Source organism: Delphinus delphis, chromosome 10 (genome assembly GCF_949987515.2).
Source record: "Delphinus delphis chromosome 10, mDelDel1.2, whole genome shotgun sequence".
Classification (NCBI taxonomy): Eukaryota; Metazoa; Chordata; class Mammalia; order Artiodactyla; family Delphinidae; genus Delphinus; species Delphinus delphis.
This window is the reverse complement of record NC_082692.2, coordinates 100,113,133-100,128,483: the sequence shown is the minus strand read 5'-3', so window position 1 is coordinate 100,128,483 and position 15,351 is coordinate 100,113,133. Positions and strand designations below refer to the sequence as shown.

General features: G+C 47.9%; 1 protein-coding gene across 1 annotated transcript in view; it reads left to right on the top strand.

Moving 5' to 3' along the window:
• The first annotated feature begins 11,048 nt into the window (after positions 1–11,048).
• Positions 11,049–15,351, top strand: part of NR2C2 (nuclear receptor subfamily 2 group C member 2) — a 77,359-nt gene continuing 73,056 nt past the window's right edge. The window contains exon 1 of the mRNA XM_060023107.1: positions 11,049–11,286. The gene's annotated coding sequence lies outside the window, so the exon portion shown is untranslated. The remainder of the gene's footprint in view (positions 11,287–15,351) is intronic.

The window sequence follows — 15,351 nt, the reverse complement described above, 5'->3', positions numbered from 1 at the left end:
CTGCCCTTCTCTCTGGCCAGCTCGTCTTACATGTTCATGTCACCGTCTGTCCACTGGGTGAGCCCAGAGTAACTCGGGCCCAGAGGCTGGAGGAGTAGTTGCCCAAGGCCCCACGATACCTGCTCTCCCCAGGCACAGGGAAGCCCCTGGGCACATCCCCAGCAGAGGCTGTGTTTCTAGAGAGGAAGCTGTGCTGTGGCTTAGAAACCAGAACACACTCCAGGAGCCCTGAGCCCCGGTGCCTTCACCTGTCACCCGGAGACCCTTCCAGCTTCCCAAAGAGATCAGGGGACACAGCGCACACCGGGCATTTGTAGAAGTGGACCGAAGGCTGTGACACTGGAAAGCAGGTAGCACTTACTTTACACTCTGGTGGTTTCACAGCTTTCCTGAGACTGGATGTGTCTCTCCAGTCTGGACTCATAAGCAGGAAGAACTCTGTTCGTTGTCACTAACGCAGAGCACACTGGAACATGGTAGTGACCTGGGACACTGATTGAGCTCCTGGGTCCTAATAAGTCTTCTATTAATACATGTCAGAAATATACTCTGAGTTGTTCTGCTGAGGCTGATAGATTCCCTGACCACTCGTTCTCTTTTGGATGCAGCCTGGGCAGGTGAGGCGTGAGGGGCTGGTGCCCAGGTGGTGTGCTGGTGTGCACCGACCCTGACGGCCCTGCTGTAGCCCCAGAACCAGGTCAGAGTCCTTTTCCCATCTAGTTCAGCCTCTCGTTTGATTGACAGTATAAATGGCATCACTGAACACTGAGGCTCTACGTGGGGACTGAGGCCACCTGGGGTGGGAGTGGTAGGAGCTGATGGAACCCGAGTTTCTTTCTTTTTTTTTCCTTTTTTAAAAAAATTATTTTTATTTTTGGCTCATTGGGTCTTTGCTGTTGTGCGCGGGCTTTTCTCTAGTTGTGGTGAACAGGGGCTACTCTTCGTTGCGGTGCGTGGGCTTCTCATTGGGTGGCTTCTCTTGTTGCAGAGCACGGGCTCTAGGCGCGCGGGTCAGTAGTTGTGGCATGAGGGCTCAGTAGTTGTGGCTCGCAGGCTCTAGAGTGCAGGCTCGGTAGCTGTGGTACACAGGCTTAGATGTTCCGTGGCATGTGGGATCTTCCCAGACCAGGGCTCGAATCCGTGTCCCCTGCATTGGCAGGCGGATTCTTAACCACTGCGCCACCAGGGAAGCCCCCGAGTTTCTTTCTGCTGTGGGGCAAAGTCAACCACATGCTGGAATATTCTTCCCTTCACGGATTCAGCCTGTGATATGCGGCTGCTGTGAGCAGGGAAACTTCTGTGCTTCCACGTATTAAGTGTCAGTCAAGAGGACAAATGTATCCACACTAAGACGTCTGTTTCCAATAGCAAGTAAAGGGAAACCAACCTCACGCTGGTTTAGACAGTTAGGAAATCAGCTCAACAAGAAGTGGGAAAGCAGGGCAGGTTCAGGGCTAGAGAGTATCCCCCAAGCTCCAAGCTCTTTGGGTTACTGACCTGTCGTCCATTGTCAGCTTGATTCCAGGGCTGGTTCCCAAGAGGCTGACCGGTGACCGCCCCCAGTGATGCGAGCTACCGCTGGCCTATTCACAGCCCCCAAGGAGGGGGCCCAGCTCCCTGTAGCTTCTTCTTAGAAGCACCCAGAAGACCCTCCACACGGCTCCAGGACCACACATACTGAGCTGTCACTGCCAAGGGCACCACTATGACTGGCAGAGACCAGTCAGCTGGGGGAGAGGGAGCTGGTGGAGGCGGCTGGGGGGATTCACCCACAGTGGCCACTCTCTGGACCACATCTTCTGGAAAGAAGACTATGGTTTGGATTAGTGTAGTGCACGGGCTGTGCCTTGCCATGGATTTGGGGGATGTTCTGTGATAGAGTAACTTACACAGCCATCATTGGGGCATCTATTATATATTTGCTGAATATTACTGTAAGTGGCATTGGGGAGGCTGGTTTGATGTTATTGGTATTTTAAGCCCCTAATAAACACAATTATTAAATCAGCAGCCAAACAGCACTGATCTCTCATGGGCTCGTAGAAGACCTTTGTGTGATTAACAACAAATGATAGCAAACATCTCGGCACGAAGGGCTCTAAGCACCTTAACCCCGCTCCTCCATTTAATTCTCCCAAGGGCCTGTTGAGGTGAGTTGTTTTTCTATTATTATCCCCATTTTGCAGATGAGGAAACTGGGGAATAGAAATGTTAGGTCGCTTGCCCGGGGTCACACACTCACAGTTGGCAAACCCATGCTTGTAACTGCTCCCCTGTGGTGCCTCCCTCGAATGTGTGTGAGCTGATACTCGGCAATTTTCTGACACTTGCAACATGAAGTCCCTCCTAAAATCAACAGAAATCTCTAACTGCCCAGGACCAATCAGTAGGACCTTTTTTCCAACAGTATAACAAACACAATGTTGAGTCAGAGAAAAATTGTGCATTTTTTTCTCCAAGCAGAATCCTTAGATGTTGTCACGTAAGGTACCATCCATGTACATAATCCAGTGTTTTCGATATACTAATTGCAACAATGAATACAGTTCTGTTTTTTCTGCAATCATATGCACAAGATTTACCTCAACTTAAAATGGGGATCTGGATATTTAAAACCCAAAGTACACATGCTTTAAAAATAATTTAACATTTCACATTTCTAGGGTTATTCAATAATTGACATGTTAGAATGCATACTCAAATATGAGGGATTTTTAAGGTAAGTAACCTTGGGGATTCAGCCCATTTCTCTCACATAATGGAATAGCTTAGAATTCCTATGATGGATTTATAAATAATAACCTAAAAATTGATCAATTACTTGCTATTCTCAAACCCTTTATGAATTTACGTCCTGTGGTGAAAAGACAAGCCCGAAGGTTATAGTTAACACGTGTCCTATGAGAATGGACAAGAAGTCTTATTTTGGGAAGGAAGCCATCATATCCTTGCCACACCAGTTCCAAGGGGAAGAGAGCACGTGTTCACAGAACACTTCTGTGTCCAGGGGGGTTGCACCCCTAAGGGAAGGGGGCTATTTCCAGAAGTGAAATCAAGCCAGTGCAAGCAATGCACAGCCCGGGGTGTGTTGGTCATGTGAAGCCAGAGCAGTGTGTCGGGGTGACAGACCACAAATGTACAACTTGCTGCAGCCAGAACCTGGGCCACTTTACCAAGGCTGCCCCCTTGGGGTGCAGCGGGGAACAGCAGAGGGAGAGCTGGCCCTGGGGACAGCTGCATAGGTTCTGTGGTCTGAGACGGCTGCCCCACTATGCATGTGTGGGTGGCTTCAGGCTCTTCCCGCGGCCCACCCCTCTCCTCTGGGGTGCCCCTCTCTAGGTCTACAACTGCCCTCAGGAAACTGTGGACAGGCAAGTTGGGGATCCAGGGTTGGGAGGGTCTGGGAAGGTTTTCAGAGTAAAAACTTAACTTAGTCCGTGGGCAGGGACCTCAGCTTGTGGCCGGCCAGGCTTGGAGTCTGTGGTACCAGTGTACAGGGTCTATCTGCAGTGTATAGTCAGATCCTGAGCTGAAGAAAATGAGACCCGAGAGTGTCTGAAATGATGTTTTAGGCACAAGGGCTGTCACTAGTTATCGTCAGACAGGACTGCAAGGCACCTTTTAGAATTCCACACTGTGCCAAACGTTATCAGGAGGAATACACTACTAAGGTAGTCAACATCTGAGGGGAAACCAGCCTAACCGAGCCAGACGCCGGACTACAGAGGCAGTGCCCAGCATCACAACATCCCCTTCCACCAGATCTCTCTCTGGAGAAGCTTAAGGCCCCGTGGCCACCCTCACAATGTCCTGGTGATCTTGGAGTGATTTTGCAGACGAGTTCTCTACATGGTCTGGGTCTTTTCGGTGCACAGATAATTGACGATGTCTTACAGGGAAGGGCATTCTGTGTTGACAGAGCAGAATGACGGCGGGCATCTTCTCTACTTTGATCATCTTTCAAGGGTGCCGTTAAACTAGAGCCAGTGTAGAGAGCAAAAGAGAGGCTTGGACAAGAGAAAATCTGTATTAAGAAAGCACAAGACAAAAGAGAAAAGGAAGAAAAAGAAAAAAGGAAGAAAGCACCATAAATGAGTTTCTTTTATTCTTGTTTTTCAAACTGGACAGTATCCCCCAAGTTCCAAGTGAGTTATGGAATCAATGTAATGGGTCACAACCAGGACCCGACCCCTGCCCCACACACCAAAGAGCGGAGTAGAAGGCAGCAGAATATTCCATCATCCTTAAGGACCATTTTATGACATTTTTGTTTCAATCAATCATACGTTTATGTATATACTATATGTGATATGCTGCTTGTTGATAAAAATGTATTTATACTTATAGATCACGGTCAAAAAATTTTTAAACCACTAGCCTAAGAGTATCAGGTAAGGAAAAAAAAATAAAGAGCACAAAGTTGCAGTCAGACACATAATGAGCCAAAGCAGAAGAACTAAAGACACATATTCAAATGTAATGACACTTCCAGTTTTATTTTTTGAATGCTTCAAAATATTACAAAGAGGAAAACATATAAAATTCATGGAAAAGCTACCCAGATTCTTTCAGTTATTCTGGAAACTGACTTTACATCCTGTGGTGAAAAGACAGACTTTGCTGATTGAAACTCTGATACGCTCATAAACAATGACTTTCCTAATACAGAGAAATGCTGATTTACCTAAGTCATTTCTGAAACGTCTGTGAACAAGTCAAATTTCACGTTGAAACCTGAGTCTCAAGAAACACCTAGATAATCGCGAAACATGCATTTCTTGGCTCCTCCCAAAACCTACTAAAAGGACAGTAAATGAATAGAGAGATATAACCTAAAGGACAAAGAAAATCCAAGAGGCATAGGGTATGGAAATGGTCAGCTCATTTTTGGAAGATATAACATGTGTGGACAGTGGCAGCTAACTTGGCAGAGGAGAAAGCTAATACCATAGTGACCCCTGGGAGAGATGCCAGTGAGACATATCAGCCCCTGCCTCCGGAGAGGCTTGGAAGCCAGAGGCACCGTATCTGGGAAGGCCATGGTGGGACTCAAGGCCATGGTGGGACTCAACAGGAGCACCAGTGGAGTCTCTGTAAGGAGTCATGAGACCCTCATCCCCTGACTCCACCCTACAGACAAGTGACTGCCCTGGAAGGAGACAGGAAACACACACACACTTTGGATTCAACTTTTTTTTTTTTTTAATTTTATTTATTTTATTCTTGGCTGCACTGGGTCTTTGTTGCTGCGCTCGGGCTTTCTCTAGTTGGCAGTGAGTGGGGGCTACTCTTCGTTGAGGTACACTGGCTCTAGGCGCGTGGGCTTCAGTAGTTGTGGCTTGTGGTCTCTAGAGCGCAGGCTCAGTAGTTGTGGCGCACAGGCTTAGCTGCTCCGCGGCATGTGGGATCTTCCTGGACCAGGGATCGAACCGGTGTCTCCTGCACTGGCAGGCGAATTCTTAACCACTGTGCCACCAGGGAAGTCCCTGGATTCAACTTCTAAACGGGGGGCTCCTGTTTCCTGCCTGCGAAGTTCCCGCTCCTTGAGATGAAAATGTGTGCTCAATAGAAGGAATCAAAATTCTTGAGTTCAACAGTTTTTTTGTTGGGAGACTACCCCTGAATGACGCTCTAATCTGAAGGTGGCTGAAAAGACCCATTATGAAGGACTTTCATTTGCCCTGACTGAGGAGTCTGTATTTTATCTGATTAGTCCAAGGTCCTAAACTGGTTCTGAGGCCCAGAACCATGCTTAAGAGACGCTGCTTGGCCTGCACAGTTTAAAAACCATTTGCAAATTGCTAACATTTTAAAGTTAAGAAATTTTTATGTTTACAAATCTGGATTTCTGGTTTCTCTTGAGAAATCTGAGATGCGTCATCTCTGGACCACATTCCAGGAGCTGATGAGGGGCTCTACCCCTTTAAGTGGGTACTGAGCTCTCCAGGTGTCACTACCACCATTTAACATACTAATTGTGTTTGTATCAGTTTATTAACCTCCCTTAGATTGTCTGCCAGACTCCTACACCCTCCCCCAAGGCCCCACCTGAGGCGTCTGAGGTTTTACTTCAGCCCTAAGCAACGCAGAACTATTAAAGACCTTCATAAATAGAAGAGGGCTAGGAGAGGCTCTGTTTCAGCAGCAGCACAAAGGGAGCAAGGATGAATGAATGAGGAAGGCAGCTAGTTAGACTGGTTAGGAAGGCTAGGAAACTACACAGCGGAACTACACAGCGGCGTAGAGATGAAGATAAGACCTAAACTAGGGACCAGTAGAGGAGGGGCCAAACTTGAGGGTAAAACCAAGGGGATTTGTTGTTTAGACCCTCAGTCTTAACAGTGTAACCAGAGGCTCCTGAAAGCCAGAAGCCTCAGGCAGCATCCCATCTCTCCCCAAGGGAAAGGGCAGGATCCAAAGCAAAGCACTTAAGGGAGAGGCTTTTCCAAAGAACTTCTGCTTTGAGGTGCATTCCCTGGCCTGCAGTGAACAGGCTGTGGGGTGGAAATAATTTCTTTAAGAAACTCAAGGAATGCTACTATTTAACTTATAGACTTCATCAGTGAAAGGCTGGTAGTCCCAAGTGGGTTAGCTCTTGAGGTGGTGCTGGGTTAGTAAAGAACTCCAGGCCTGGGCTTCCCTGGTGGTGCAGTGGTTGAGAGTCCGCCTGCCGATGCAGGGGGCACGGGTTCGTGCCCCGGTCCGGGAAGATCCCACATGCCGCAGAGCGTCTGGGCCCGTGAGCCATGGCCGCTGAGCCTGCACGTCCGGAGCACCCGCAACGGGAGAGGCCACAGCCTAAACACTGAGAGTCCCAATTAGACGACATTTAAAAACAAGACATTCTCCTGAGCATATTCTAAAATGGGACTAAGGGCAGGTGCATTTTTCTGATAATCTGATTTTCTATCATGTTTCCAAGATACCTGAGCCAAGTACAACGTACTAAGGCATGGGAAGCCCCAGGTCAGAAACCAAACGGTCATAACTCTCAATAAAAGCCATTCTGGAGGGGCTCAGGACTCACTCTGGCAGTGTTCCTGTGTTCCAGAACCATCCATCCACCGCAGGGTCGGTCTTTCTCTTCCTGGGAAGAACAAGGGCCATTGATACAGAGGTTGAGACCTCCGCAAGTAACCTTCTACTGTGACAGAGCTTGACTGTGACAGAATCACAGAGGTGGGCAGAAGAGGGTTTTCTTCCTTTCGAAGTCCTCAAGGACAAAAGAGAAGAAATAAGCAGAAATAACTATTAATAAACGTTCCACCACCTGCTAGCCACGTGACTTTGGAGAAGTTATTCTTACTCTGTTAAAGGCCTCTGCCTCTTCAGTTGTAAAAAAGAGAAAAAAGATAACACTATCTACTGCACAGGGTTATTATGAAGATTAAACAGGATAATGTGTAAGTGTAAGGAATGTGCAATCTGGTATTCAATGATTATGTCTCTTCAGATACCAAATTCATAAAAAAAAAAGGCTAGCAACAATTACGTGAGGTTTAAAAGTTTATTTTATAAACATGTCAATTATACAAATGAGAAACAAGTTTCAGAAACTGATTACTGTATATAGTAATAAAGCATAAGCTATTATAGAAAAACTGACATATAGATGTACGTAAGTACTTACAAAGGTAATTATTGTCTTCCTAGTCTATGAAAATAAAAAAAAACATTACTTATGCTATCACAAAAGCCATACCCTTACAGGTAAAAAAAAAAATCTCTACTAGATAATAGTAATTTTAAAAATTTAGCACATCTACAACTATTTAGTCAAAACTTGGTTTTCATTGACTCAACATTTATCATTTAAATGCAAATTCAAAATAAGCTTGGATGGCAAAAAACATTTACTCTGTTAGGTACAAAATGAAACCGCATGATCTAGTTCCTGCTCTCAGTTAATGACTGCAGAACAGACTGCGTAAGTGTTGTGAGAAAAAAGACCTGCCCGAGGACCAGAGGAGGGAACACCTCGATCTCATTCACAAGTACTGTGTAGGGAGCTAGAAGCCCCAGGCTCATATCTCAGCTCCAGGAAGTCACCAAAACCTTTACAGAGTTCATCTGTAAAAATGGGATGATGATATGAACAGTTTACCATATACTGTTGCTGTGAAAAGCATTCATTCAATAAATGCCCACTGCAGGACTTCCCTGGTGGTCCAGTGGTTAAGACTCCACCTTCCAACACAGGGGGTGCGGGTTTGATCCCTGGTTGGGGAACTAAGATCCCACATGTTGCACAGTGCGGCCGAAAAAAAAAAAAAGGAAATGCCCACTTCATGCCCATTCTGTACTTCAGTACTAGGTACTGTGTTAAGGGCTGAGACAGAGCAGGACAAGGCACATTTCGATACAGGGCTCAGGATGGGTAGGTGCTGAGGCGATGCACACACAAGGGCTGGGTACTGCTGGATATATCATTCCCACTGAGCCACTGGCCCTGTCAATGAGTAATCTTCAGGCATAGTTAAGGAGTTAAAAAAGATTCTTTTAAAAGGTTAAACAAAAAGTTTTGTCTCTTTTTTCTGCCACACATTTTTGGAATTAGATCAGTGATTTGGGCCTGTAGTGTGCATCAGAATGATCTGTGGTGCTCAGTACAAGTGCTGATACCAGGCCCCACCCAAAGCTTACAGTTTCAGACCCAACGGGGGGCCTGGCAGTTCTGAAGTACACTCTGCAATTAAGAACACTTTATTTTAAAGGCTGATAAAACGTTAAAAGCACTGTTAATGCAAATGTGGATACATCATATTAACAGTCAAAAAGTATAGCTAGTATAACACAAAATGTATAATATTTTTGTGATTATAAAGTCCATCAAGTGTTACAAAGCCATTTAAGAGTTCTCACTAAAAGCTTCTACCAAAAACACAATGGAACAAAAAATAGCACTATGGCAGTGGTGCCCTCAGCTTGCAGAAGCCTTTTACCTGCTGATACTGTTTGCAATCTGTGTGTGTATGTACATGTGCTTCTGTCCTTCAGGGGACGAAAAGAGCTCAAGCCCATCAAGATTGTGAACTTTGCTATTACTTTTAATATTGAACAACTAACCTTTTAACCCAGTGGTCCCCAACCTTTTGGCACCAGGGACCGGTTTCATGGAAGACAATTTTTCCACAGAAGGAGGGGTGCGGGGTGGTTCAGGCGGTAACGTGAGCGACGGAGAGCGGTGGGGAGCGGTGGAGAGCGGCAGATGAAGCTTCGCTTGCTCACCCACCACTCACCTCCTGCTGTGCGCCCGGTTCCTAACAGGCCATGGACTGCTACTGGTCCATGGCCCAGGGGTTGAGGATCCCTGTTTTAACTGGAAATTTTACTGAATACTACTACAAACAAAGCAAACTGATGCAGCATGGTTTACAACATAAACCTTAAGGTGAAAAGGACTAGATTAGAGCCCTGGCTTCACTTTCTGCACCTGTAGCACTGGGAAGGTTGCTTAACTTACCTGGGTGTCAGTTCCTGCGCCTTAGTAAAATGAAATAACAGTGCCTTGCTCCAGAATTGCTGAGTATTAAATGGAGAAAATTAAGAAAACTATAAGCCATCATAGAAAGATTAACTATCTTTAGTATTCATTTAAAAATCTAGAACAATTATAATTTGCCAAAAAAACCCTTAAAACGCATTTAAGTGTGTATTTTAAAACTATATCTGTAAGTATTATATAACATTAAAAACAATTTTTGGGAAAAAAAGTACACAATTACAAAGCAGTCCATGTTTACAAGGATTTACCATCAAAGCACTGTGTTCCCTTAGGCATATCATTTGACCTCTCTGGTCTCATCTGCCTCTCCTGTAAAATCTTTCTGCCAGAAGAGGATTCAACCATATCATCTCTGAGACCCCTTCCAGCTTCAGGATCTGTGGTTCACCACGACATTATAAATTTAACTCTTTTCTCCACTTACTTCCCTGCAAGGTGAAAACAAGGAAGGAAAATGTTTAAAGCATTTCCTATCAAATAAAAATTTTACAAGATTATGGACAAAATACTCAAATCTGGGGTCACACTGATAAAAGCCCAAATGGCCACTGTTTAAGAAAAAAGCTTAAACCATCCACCTTGGAGTCAGTAATCATAATAAAGATGAAAAGCGCAGGAAAAAAATCAATTAGCAGAGGATCTTCGGCCTACAGAGAAAGCATGGTGATCAAGGAGTCTGGCCTAAGCACTTCAGGGCATCCCTGATAAAACAGTGGTCCACACCTTCCAAAGCAAGTCAAAACCACTTCAAAGAGAGAAGTAGCTAATGAAAACCTACAACCCAAGATTCATAGGCTCAAGAGAAGCAATTGTATTTATATAATTTAAGCAATCCTGCAAAGAGTTTTTTAATACACATTTAAGCATGGTTTACTCGTTTCAAATCGCGATACTCTTTATGCACTTGACCTGATACTCTCAGAAACTGGTGCCTCCTCGGACCATCTATACCGAGTAGGGCACAAACAGTTCAATACCCACCCAACAAACCACCCGCTTCCGACCTACAGGCTGTCCGCTCTCTCATTGCTTCCTCAATCAACACAGAGGTTTCAGCTCGGCGGGGGCCGGGGTGGAGGACGTCGCAGCGAGAACACAGCCCCTACCCGGCCTCGAGGAGCTCGCGGGCCCCTGGGAGGGACGGGGTGGCCCCTGAATAACGGTACCCGGCGTTCCTGGCCTTCGAAAACGACCAACCAACCCCTTACCCCGACGACCTCGGCATTTAACCTACATGGTGGCCCTGCAGCGGTGCGGACCCAGCCGGGGCAGACACCCCGGCGACTGCGCGAAACCCTGCGCCCTGCGCCCGCCGCCGCCGCCGCCGCCGCCGGGCCGCCAAGGGGCCGGACGGAGCAGCGCGACCGCCGCGTTCCGTTGCGCGCGCGCGCCTCAGCCAATCGCGTGCTCGCCCGCCCCCCGCGGCCGCAGCGAGGCTGGCTCTGGGAAGAGGAAGAAGAACATTCGCCCTCCTCCTACCAGCGCGCGGGCGGCGGCGGCGGCGGCACCGGGGTCACGAACTCTGACCTTTCACTGACAAAAACAATAACAAACCCCTCCTTCCCCGCGACCCCGGCGGCGCCTTCGGGCCCGCCCTCGCCGCCCCACTCCCACCTGGGCGTCTCGTCTCTCGCCCGCTGACCTGCGAGCCCGCGGCCCGGGGCTCCCGCCAACCGCCGACGCCGGGAAGCCGGCCTCCCCGCGCCCTGCCCTCCGCGCCGGGGGCCGCCCGCCGCAGACACGGGACCTGCTTCGAGGTCGCTTTGGCGCCAAATCCTGAGGTAAAATTGAAAAAAGGCCGGGGCGGGCTCGGGCCGGCGGCGGAGGGGGCGGTCCTGGCGCGCGGACATGGAGGCGCCGCGGCGGCGGCTGAACCCGACCCTTTTACCTTTGCCACGGGGCGGCGGCGCCGGCGCCAACCGCTTTGCATAGTGGGCCGGGCCGCTCCCCTCCCCTCCCCGCCCGCGGCCGGCGGAGCGAGCGGGCTACCCCTGTCCGGCCCGGCCGGCACGAGGGTGGGGGCGGAGGGGGATGGCCGCGGCCCCGCCTCACAGTTGGCCCTCCGCCAACGCCGCCATTTTGTTCTCGGCGGAGATGGCTCCTGCTGGGCCACGCTCCCCTCCTCCTCCTCTATCGCCTCCTCCTTTCTGCAGTCCCTCCTTCTCTCGCTCCCCGGCTCCTCTACCCTCCGCTTCCCGCCCGCAGTTGGCGGCCGCTGCGGCCCAACCGCCGTTTTTTCCTGAAGGGGAGGGTGGAGGAAAGGGAGGAAGGCGGGTGCGGGCGCGAGCTTGTGAGCGACAGCTGGGTGGGCCAGTTGGCGCCCAGATAGGAGGGCCGGGGCCCCGCGGCGCCGCCCCCCGAGGCTTTGCTGACTGGATCTGTCGGCAGGGGGCGGTCCCCGCGCGTCGCGGGAGCCCTGGCGGGGTGGGAGCAGAAGCCGGGGCGCGACGTGGGGCCGGGGCGCGACGTGGGGCCAGGGCGCCGGGGGCGGGGCGGGGGTGCGGCCGGGTGAGCGTGAGGCGCGCGGCTAGGGCCCGGGCGCGTCCTCCGCGTGGAACGCGTCCAGAATGAGTGCTGTGGAACAATAGTAATAAAGGTGTTGAAGCATCCTGAACCCAGGGCGCTGGCTCGTGGGAAGGGCTTTTTGGAATCTGGACACCTTAGGGCTCCTGCCCGTATGAGGCTCAATTTCATCGACTGTGAAATGGGAGGATGGGCGTTCTTGCCAGGCCGGACCTCCCTTCTCAGATCGTTTGAGGGGCTCAACTCAGAAAATGGAGTCCAGGCTACTTTCCGAACCTCAGAGTAATGGAAAAATGGTGTTGTTGTTGAAAATGGAGTGTGGAGCCACCCGGAGTGGAAAGCCTAAGGATATTGAGGGCTTGAGAGAACAGAGGAGAATCTGGAGTGTTCTCTTATCATTCGTTGATTACATACGTATTTGCTTAGTCTGGGGCACTGGGGATACATCCAGAGAACCAGCTAGACCAGGCCCCTGCCCTCCTATAATTGGGGGTAGGGTGAATAGACAATTAAAGAGGTGATTTCGGAGAGTGGTAAATCCTGTGAAGTAAGTGAAGTGAAACTGGATGTGTTGAAAGCCTGACGCAGCTGCGATTGAATGGTCGGGGAAGGGCTCCGTGAGGACGTGATGTTTGAATGGAGGAACCCAAGGAAGGAATAGCGTGAGAGAGAAAACAGCAAATGCAAAGAAAGCCCCAGGAGGGAAGGCGTTTGGTGTGAGTGAGGCTGGAGAGCTCGTTCGTTGTCCCGTCCATTATTCCCCTCTACCTCCAGGCTGAGGTATGTGAAATATGACAAAGGTGATGGAGAATAAATCTCTAATTTAATAATCAACGAGAGAGTCGAGGAAAATATAGCCGTGAAATGAATACCTGTTGAATACATGACTTGGTGGAAAGCCTCAGAAAATCACTTTACTTCCAGATTCAAATCCTTTGTCATTCCCTTGTGTTCATCCTCAATTCCTCAAATATTTCCTGAACCCCCCTATTACCCAGGCGCTAGTTGACTAAGACATTGGTGGGTGTCAAGTATGTGAATATAGTTCTATACACCTGAGTTCTGTTCTCTCCCTCTTTCCCTAATACATCTGCATACATACACATACCCACACAAATGTTGTAGGCAGAAGCTAAATAGTGTTGTGGGTAACAGTGCCAATATTTACTAGCCCTGTGATTCTGAGTAAGTTATTTAACTTTTTTGAGGCTCATTGTCCTCATCTGGACAGTAAATAGAACCTTCCTTCTAGAATTGAGGATTAAATGAGTTTAATGTAAATAAGGAGCTTAGAAAAGTGACATATAGTAAATGCTCACAATTGGAGTTATTGTTGTCATGAAGCACTAGCTGTCTGGTAAAGACATTGATTGGACTGGTTAAGTGATGCAAACAATGAGATTTTTAGGCAGTGTGGTGTAGGGGCAAAACACTGCATTAGAACACTGGGGTACTAGTTTTGGCTCTTCTGCTTTCAGCTAGTCACTTGGCATCCAGACCAAAAGTTTATTTAGAAAACAAAGTAGTGTAACTAATACTATTAACAAAAGTGTGGGGTGCTTTACAGTTTACAGAATTCTCTTACAGGCATTATAGTGTTAAAGCCCTAGCAGGATATAATGGTAGAGGTCCTTTGCCTGCTCCCTATTTTAAAACCTAAGACTTTACGTCATTTTCTTATCCCTGTATCCCTAGCTCCCTGTGCATGAAACACACTGGCCTGCCTTCAGTTTTCTTGAAAGTGTGGCTTACCTTTACCCCAGGCCCTTTCAGATGATGTTCCCTCAGCCTGCAGTCCTCATTTGCCCCCTGCCCCCCCGCCCCCCATACACCTTAGTCCTGCAGATGTCAGCTTAAGCATCGCTTCCTCAGGGAATCGCTCTCTGATGCCCAATGCCAGTCTAGATCAGATTCTTTTTCTTTACATTGTGTTCTTTTCCTTTTTTTTTTTTTTTTTTTTGCGATACACGGGCCTCTCACTGTTGTGGCCTCTCCCGTTGTGGAGCACAGGCTCCGGACGCGCAGGCTCAGCGGCCATGGCTCACGGGCCCAGCCGCTCCGCGGCATGTGGGATCCTCCTGGACCGGGGCACGAACCCGTGTCCCCTGCATCGGCAGGCGGACTCTCAACCACTGCGCCACCAGGGAAGCCCTTCTTTTCCTTTTTAACGTTTATCTCATTTCATAGTTACACTCCATAATGTGATTGTTTGATTGATACCTGTTCCCCTTACCTTATGAGAGCAGGAATCATTTTGGGCACCATTATATTTCCAGCACTTAGCAGAGTGCCTGGCACTACTTGTTGAGTGAATGAATAGTTTATAATTTATGATATCACTGCTAACTAAGTTGCTGCTCATTGATGGTGCCTTTTTATGTGGGCTTGTTAGCAATTCAGAAGCAGTGCCAGCAATAAAATAAATATCTGTTATGGTATTTGGATGAATTCAGGAAGTGGTTCCTCACAGATATGGCACTGCCTGCAAACTTGAATATGGGTAAGATAACCCACATAAATCCTTTTTTACACACTTAATATGTTGATTTATGGGCGGTCTTTTTGAGACAAGAAATAGATAATTTAATAATTAGTTGTATTACAAGGTAAATTACATGAAAGTTAATGAGTTCGCATGGAACTCATTAGTAAACAGCCAAAAATAATCATGCCATTTACTTTAACTGAAAAATCAAAGCACCAGTGTGATTTTCTTGAAATAAAAAATGCTGGTCTTATTCTATCACAGGAGATCAAAGAACAGAGAAGAAGACTTAATGGGTTTGCAGAGAGTTGGGAGTACAGCCTCTGTAGCCATTAATTTAAAATAGTTATCTTGGGCTTCCCTGGTGGCGCAGTGGTTGAGAGTCCGCCTGCCGATGCAGAGGACATGGGTTCGTGCCCCGGTCCGGGAAGATCCCACATGCCACGGAGCGGCTGGGCCTGTGAGCCATGGCCGCTGAGCCTGCGCGTCCGGAGCCTGTGCTCCGCAACGGGAAAGACCACAACAGTGAGAGGCCCACGTACCGCAAAAAAAAAAAAAAAATCTTTCCAAAGATAAATTGATTCATGCAATGGAATTATTGAAAATCACCTTGTGATTGCTTTACCAAGTTTAAAAGCACATTTTGCCAGGTATATATCAAGCTTCTGCTTAAAAGCATGGTAAATAGAAAATTTTTGTTGACTTATATAATACAGATTTTACAAATAAAGTGTTGTGGTATTTTTAAAACAACAGCCACCCTTTTATTTATTTATTTTTGGATGTTTCTTTTCTATCCTGTTGAAGGATTTTTTGGTATCACTTGTTCAATCCAACA